Consider the following 6,000-nt stretch of genomic DNA (forward strand, 5'->3'; position numbering starts at 1 on the left):
GTGAGAGGCTGGAAAACAGAAGTAAATTACTTTTCTTCCAACAAATGAAAGAAATAAAGGCAATTCCTTCCTTGGAGCAATCACATTTATAAAAATTGGTGTCTAGAGACACAGTCTGACCCTACAGGAGCGGAGCTCACAGTAATGAGTCCAGCTGCCTATCCAGGCGACGTTCTCCTGGGTTGATGTGACAAAGACAACATTCACATGGGCTACCACAGAAGAAATCATATAAAAATTACTCTGAATTCCTGCTTAGTGGTTCTTACCACAGAAGACAGGAAGGGGACAACTCCTTGACTTTGGACAGGAAAATAACTTTGGTCCTGCAGGCAGGGTGTATGTCTGGAGCAGTAATTTCATTAAGGCCCAGGATCCATTTTGTGAACCACAGCTACCTGCACTGATCATCAAGGCCTTAAAATCTCATTTAGGTGTGATATCCTCATTTATCAGCTCTAGTTACCACAACAAGACTAAAGTTTTAGACTACTGCCCTGAACTGTCCAATTTTGGAAAACTAAAACACAGTGTTCATTAGAATTGCTTTCTAGGAAGGAAAGGATTGTCAACAAGTTCACCATGTGCATGATGGTTTTATTGCTTAGGTGAGAGGCTGGAGAGCTGCCTGTTGTGCCACCAACAAACTGTGCCAGCAACTCTAAGAAGGTTAATCTCAATTTATCCACAGGCTCTAGACTGGCAATGTGAGGCTTAAAATGATCTCTTTAAAGACTGTCAAGAGAGAGATTCACCACGGGGCTGAGAGAGAGAGGGCTGCCACAGCTCCTACAAGCTCCCAGATTTGAAGGACAACCTGAATCAGCATTGCCAGTCCCATAGCTTAGGTAATTGAAGGACAGCTCTCAGTTTATGCTTCATCACTGACTGTTGATCATTTTTCCCTGACTAGTCCATGACTATTGATCATTTCAGTTATCCTTAGCCATAAAACTGTAGCGTAAAGAATAAAGAAGTTTACCAAAAACTAGCTCCACAAACACTTACAGGTGCTCACACAGTCCAGCCAGCAAGAAATCTCCTGCAATACACACAGATTTGTCCTGCTTACCTTCTACTATTTCCTCCTGGAAATCATTCCTACCAAAATGATACTCAGTGTGATACACACATCTGGTATACATTGCTCTTTCATTTACGTTTTCCACTGGCCATGTGAAAGGGTGTACCTATTTATATTACTTTAGTATTTCTTCTCTTCCTCCATCCATTTATTACACAATTTCTATGTTTGGTAATAATTATCTGTCCTCACAACAACTTCTCCCCCAACTTTCCTACGGGTGATCCATGGAAAATACCAGCCAAATCAATGACTAAAATAAGAAAAAAGAAAAATTATTTTTAAAAAATCCTGCAAACCAAAAAACTGCAGTAGTGCTTCCCAACAGGTTTCATTTTGTAATAACAAGCATGCCCGAAGGGCAAGGGCAATCCATGGTGTGGCCTTGTGATACCACCAGCAAGGGACATAAAATACTGTCCCATAAGAGAAGAATGAGACAAGAACTGGTCACCTTGCTGAGGAACAAAGTTTACTGTTTGATGAAGGTGTAGAAATACAAGAGCGGTTCTAGCTGCTTTCAGCAATCTCTCTATAAAGACACAGTGCAGTAGCTGCACTTGCTTTCTTTTCACAGGTCACATGATTATGAGCAAACTATCAGACACAACTTTGGTGTAAATGATAAATTACATTTGCAATCAGCATCAGCAATTTTCACCTTTAATCGGGAAAACAACCACTATCCTTTTGGCTTTCTTAAAGATGTTTTGTTCCAAGTTATTCTGGTGTTTGGCAAATCTCTATAAAGACCATTAGACCATTGTCCACTGAGAGGCAAAATGCTGACATTCAAATCCCAGTCTACTACTGCCTCACATGTGAGGAGAAACCAAGACTGCTGGAGTGATAATGAGTTTAGGAAAGAACTGTGAAAAATGCACTAAAAGTACTCCAAGCAAACACAATCTTCCCCCAATCTCCTATTGCAAACAGCTTCTTTCCACCCCTGTGGCAGGAGGACTGTGGAGCTCAGGAGCAGCTCCAGTGAGCACGGTGGAAGACAGAGCAGTGCTGGGGAAACATGGGTCCTGCAGCTCCTGTCACAGAAACCAGTGCCCAACTTCAAAGTTACCAGGGCTGGCACAGGGGAACAGCTCCCTCAGGCCAATACCTTCATTTGTACCTTGTCATACACAAGGCATCATCAAGGATTAAGATGCAGCACAGCACAAAAAGCAGAGGCCTCCATCCTTACAACTATTGGAGAGTACCATTCACTTGGGAAAAATTCCCCCTCAGCCCAGGTAGAAGGGATTTTGCTACTAGCTAGGCTTCGGGTTGGGTTAAACTTTCATCTTTATCCACTAATTAGCCTGATATCCCTCCACTGCTGTACACATCCCTTAAACATGGGGCCAGGCTCTGTCCTCCAGAATTGTCTGAAGCACCAGAAAAATCTTAAATGAAGGAATAGTAAATCCTACCTAAAATTAATAGATGTTTTAATGTAGAAACCCAAGGGCACTTCACTGTTCAAGAAATCAGAAGAACAACCATTCCCCAGTCCTATGGGCAGTATAACCATTGCAGACTCCATGTGAGGCTTTTAATAAAGGAGAGTATATATTCAGATACCCAAAAATTTCAGAGTTTGACCTGCCAAAGACATGAAGTAGTGGTGGCTTTTACTGTAGCAGAATCATTGAGTAATACCCCCCAGGGGAAAACTCCAGGCAAGTTCTCATCTGCTTGCCATTATAAATTATGTAGACCCTTCAGTCGGACTTATGTAATTTTCCCTGTGGATACTCACTGAAGTTGTACAACTTTTCAGCAAGTCATTCTGGGGGAAAGCCCAATAGAAACCTGCCTGTGTTTTGGCAGAATTTAAGGGTTAATATCCAAGGAAACAATCCAGAAAGCCAGCTTTCCAGAGGATATTTAGCCTTGGGGACACCTAAAAATTTTTAAGTGTTCCCAAACCGTTCCATCCACACCTGTGCAGAAGTGCAGGGCAGTTTGGAAGGATCCTTACATGGCTCCACCTAAGCTCCCCCAAGCTCCAGAGCCCAGGCAGCAGTGCCTATAGGCCAGAGAGCTCCCCAAAGAGACACTCGCTCCCTGATTAATTGTGCAGCAAAGGAGGCTCTAATTTGCAAATATCCAAGCCCCATTTAGCCTTGGGGACAATGAGATCAAGAAAGAAATATAGAAGGCTAATGCATCCTCTGCACCAGTTTGTTTGACCACTTGCTATGCACCTCTCCTGCTTTCCTTAAGGTAACTGACAAGGTTACTGATAATTGATAACTTTAAGGTGATATGAACCACTGGACCTGAGGGATACATCCATCATTGCACATATGCAAAAAGGAAAAGTAAATGACATGAAAAATGTTATTGTACAGGAGGACCTAGATTCATCTTTTGATTTATACAGAGTCAAGCCTGTTTAAGTCAGAGACTTAGTTTGAAACAAGTTTTGTCATTGTTAGCCCTGAGATTCCGTTAAAAAACACAACTAACAGCTGACTTTTCATTGAGTATACATTCAGTTATCAGCTTCTTCATTTACCAACTTTAGAAAGGGGTTATTTTGTCTTTTTTAATAATAAATTATGTTGTACTGTTTGTCTGTAGATCTCAAAACTGAAAAAAATATGTCTAACTGTTGTTTGCACCCTCCTGTACCCCAACTGCTTTGGGGTTTGAACAAAACCTTTAATGTTGCTATAGCCCAGGTGCTGCTAAAACTTATTTTATGAGTACTATCTATTTAACAAACACAGAGACATGTCTATTTCCATAATACTTATTGCTATTAACATTAACCCTAATTTTGTGACAGTGACTGGTGATCACCTGGACTTACCCAAAGAAAGTAGTTTCAATCTTTTCAATAGGTTGCCCCCTCTAATAATTGTCAATAAATAAGGGTATTTGAAAAAGAAAAGCAATGCCTCAATTCATAGATTTTTAGTGTTGATTCTCTTGAATTTTTCGGGATGAACTCCATTACATTTATTTCCATAGTATATGTGTACTTGCATTTATGTTTCTTGACAAATGTCTTTAAAATTTGATTTTATAATTGAATTGACATTTATTTTGGCAATAAGCTTAGCTCTTATGAGCCTCTTATGAGTCTTTGGCACATGTTCTGTGCTACTTTCACATTAACAATTAACAAGGCACATTTAACTGAACCCGTACTGTTTCAATGGGATCGGTTGCTAGAAACTTTGCAGGAATCTTTACTCAGAGTTAACAAAAGTGAAGTCAAAATGGACTGACTGACTAGGATATGTAAGAAGAGGAAGCAATCAGGAATTTCAAATTATTTCATATTAATTTTGTGTGATAAGATACAACACAGGTAGAAACCAACACTTGCTAGTTTTGGAAAACATTTTTTTTCCTATTTCATTTGTCACTTCCAGATTCAATTAAGAAAAACCTGAGGTAACACAGGGAACACTTTTGATTCACCTGATTTCAATGATTTGTTTTATACCAAAAGAGTAAAGACAGCATCCTCGGACAAAATATTGCATAAGAAAAAGCTTATTTGAACTGCGTATAAAAATTTTGTTTCCATTTCTAAAATCAGCACAATGATCTACTGAACAGGTTAAGATTAAATTTTTCAAAGGCATAGGAGAGGCAGAAAAATTGGAAATCGCACTTCTAGGCAGATGCAGGCACGAGAATAAAATGTCTGGAAAGCACCAACATTCAAATACAGATGTGTACTAAATAGACTGTAAGGTTTCTGCATCTATAGGACACATTATCCACAGTGGCTGCACACAGCAACTTCCTGGGCAAAGTCTTTCACCTATTTACATGGTCTGTTCCATCAGCCAAGCTTTTTCCCAAAACATGAGGTTAAATCAAAAGTGTTAATGGCATCTTTCAGTGCTACTAGCTGTAAACCTCTTTTACAATAACATTTAAAGCATTAAACAAAAAAAATCTGTCCTTACTTACAAGGCAAAGCAGAAAAGGAAGGTCATTCATTACACCCCATTCACTATTTTCTGTTTCATTCTGTAAATATTATAGTGCTACTGAGAGAAAATATAATGTCTGAGGTTCTCAGATCTTCCTTCAGAGTTTCAATCACTTGCTTCCCAAGAAGGGGTTTAACAAATACCACACTGTTCTGTCAATATTTGTATGCAGCACCACATAGGGCAAGCTGCCAAACTTGCATGGTTTAAAGAGCCAAGGGTGGAAAACTGACACCCTAACAAACACACTCCAGGCTTTGTCTCTTTTAAGGTGGTGGTAAAAGTGTCATCTTTGCTTTCGGAAGGCTCTTTTGTTTGCTTGCTCTACTTCTCCAGAAATGCAGTACTTAATAATCGCTGTTCACTAAACTTCAGGGATTTGTTTCATGCTCAAACATTTCTTACGCAATTATAAGCCTTTTGCTCTCCACCAGCTGCACTTTAAATGTATTTTAATTGGCTGGAATTTAGAAGGAATCCATTTGGCAGTCATTTACATTTGAAGCACGCCCCTAGCAGCTGAAACAGACCCCAGAAGCAGCCCGATTACTTCATCAAAAGAAACTGCTTGAATACCCTCAACTCCTACATAACTACAGTGAACTCCATTATATAGGTGTGGTGGTGTAATTAATAATTCTCTGCTAGGTTTTTGCTTGTACTGGGACCAGAACGGATTATCAACTGATGCATTTAGAGAGCAGTCTCAGGTTTACAGCGCTCAGCATTAGTTTTCAAACATCACTGTCTTTCCAGAGAGGCCTTTCTTGTGCTGTTTCTCTATCTGATGTAGCAGCACTGTGGCTCTAACACTGGTATTATTGTTTCTATACTTGCAGCACAGCAAGAATGTCACCAGCTGGATTTTTGTGTATAATATTATTTTAAAAGCTTCTAATGTGCTAGTTATTTGTGGATCAAAGTATAAACTAAGTTTAGGACAATACATTAGGAATGGCT

General features: G+C 39.6%; 1 protein-coding gene across 1 annotated transcript in view; it reads right to left on the reverse strand.

The window, feature by feature from the left end:
- Nucleotides 1-5,136, reverse strand: part of NCKAP5 (NCK associated protein 5) — a 377,581-nt gene extending 372,445 nt beyond the window's left edge. Inside the window, exon 1 of the mRNA XM_085067072.1 lies at nucleotides 5,018-5,136. The gene's annotated coding sequence lies outside the window, so the exon portion shown is untranslated. The remainder of the gene's footprint in view (nucleotides 1-5,017) is intronic.
- Nucleotides 5,137-6,000: the final 864 nt, after the last annotated feature.

The sequence above is a fragment of the Lichenostomus cassidix genome, chromosome 7 (assembly GCF_008360975.1).
Source record: "Lichenostomus cassidix isolate B80296 chromosome 7, HeHo_3.0, whole genome shotgun sequence".
In the NCBI taxonomy this organism is placed as follows: domain Eukaryota; kingdom Metazoa; phylum Chordata; class Aves; order Passeriformes; family Meliphagidae; genus Lichenostomus; species Lichenostomus cassidix.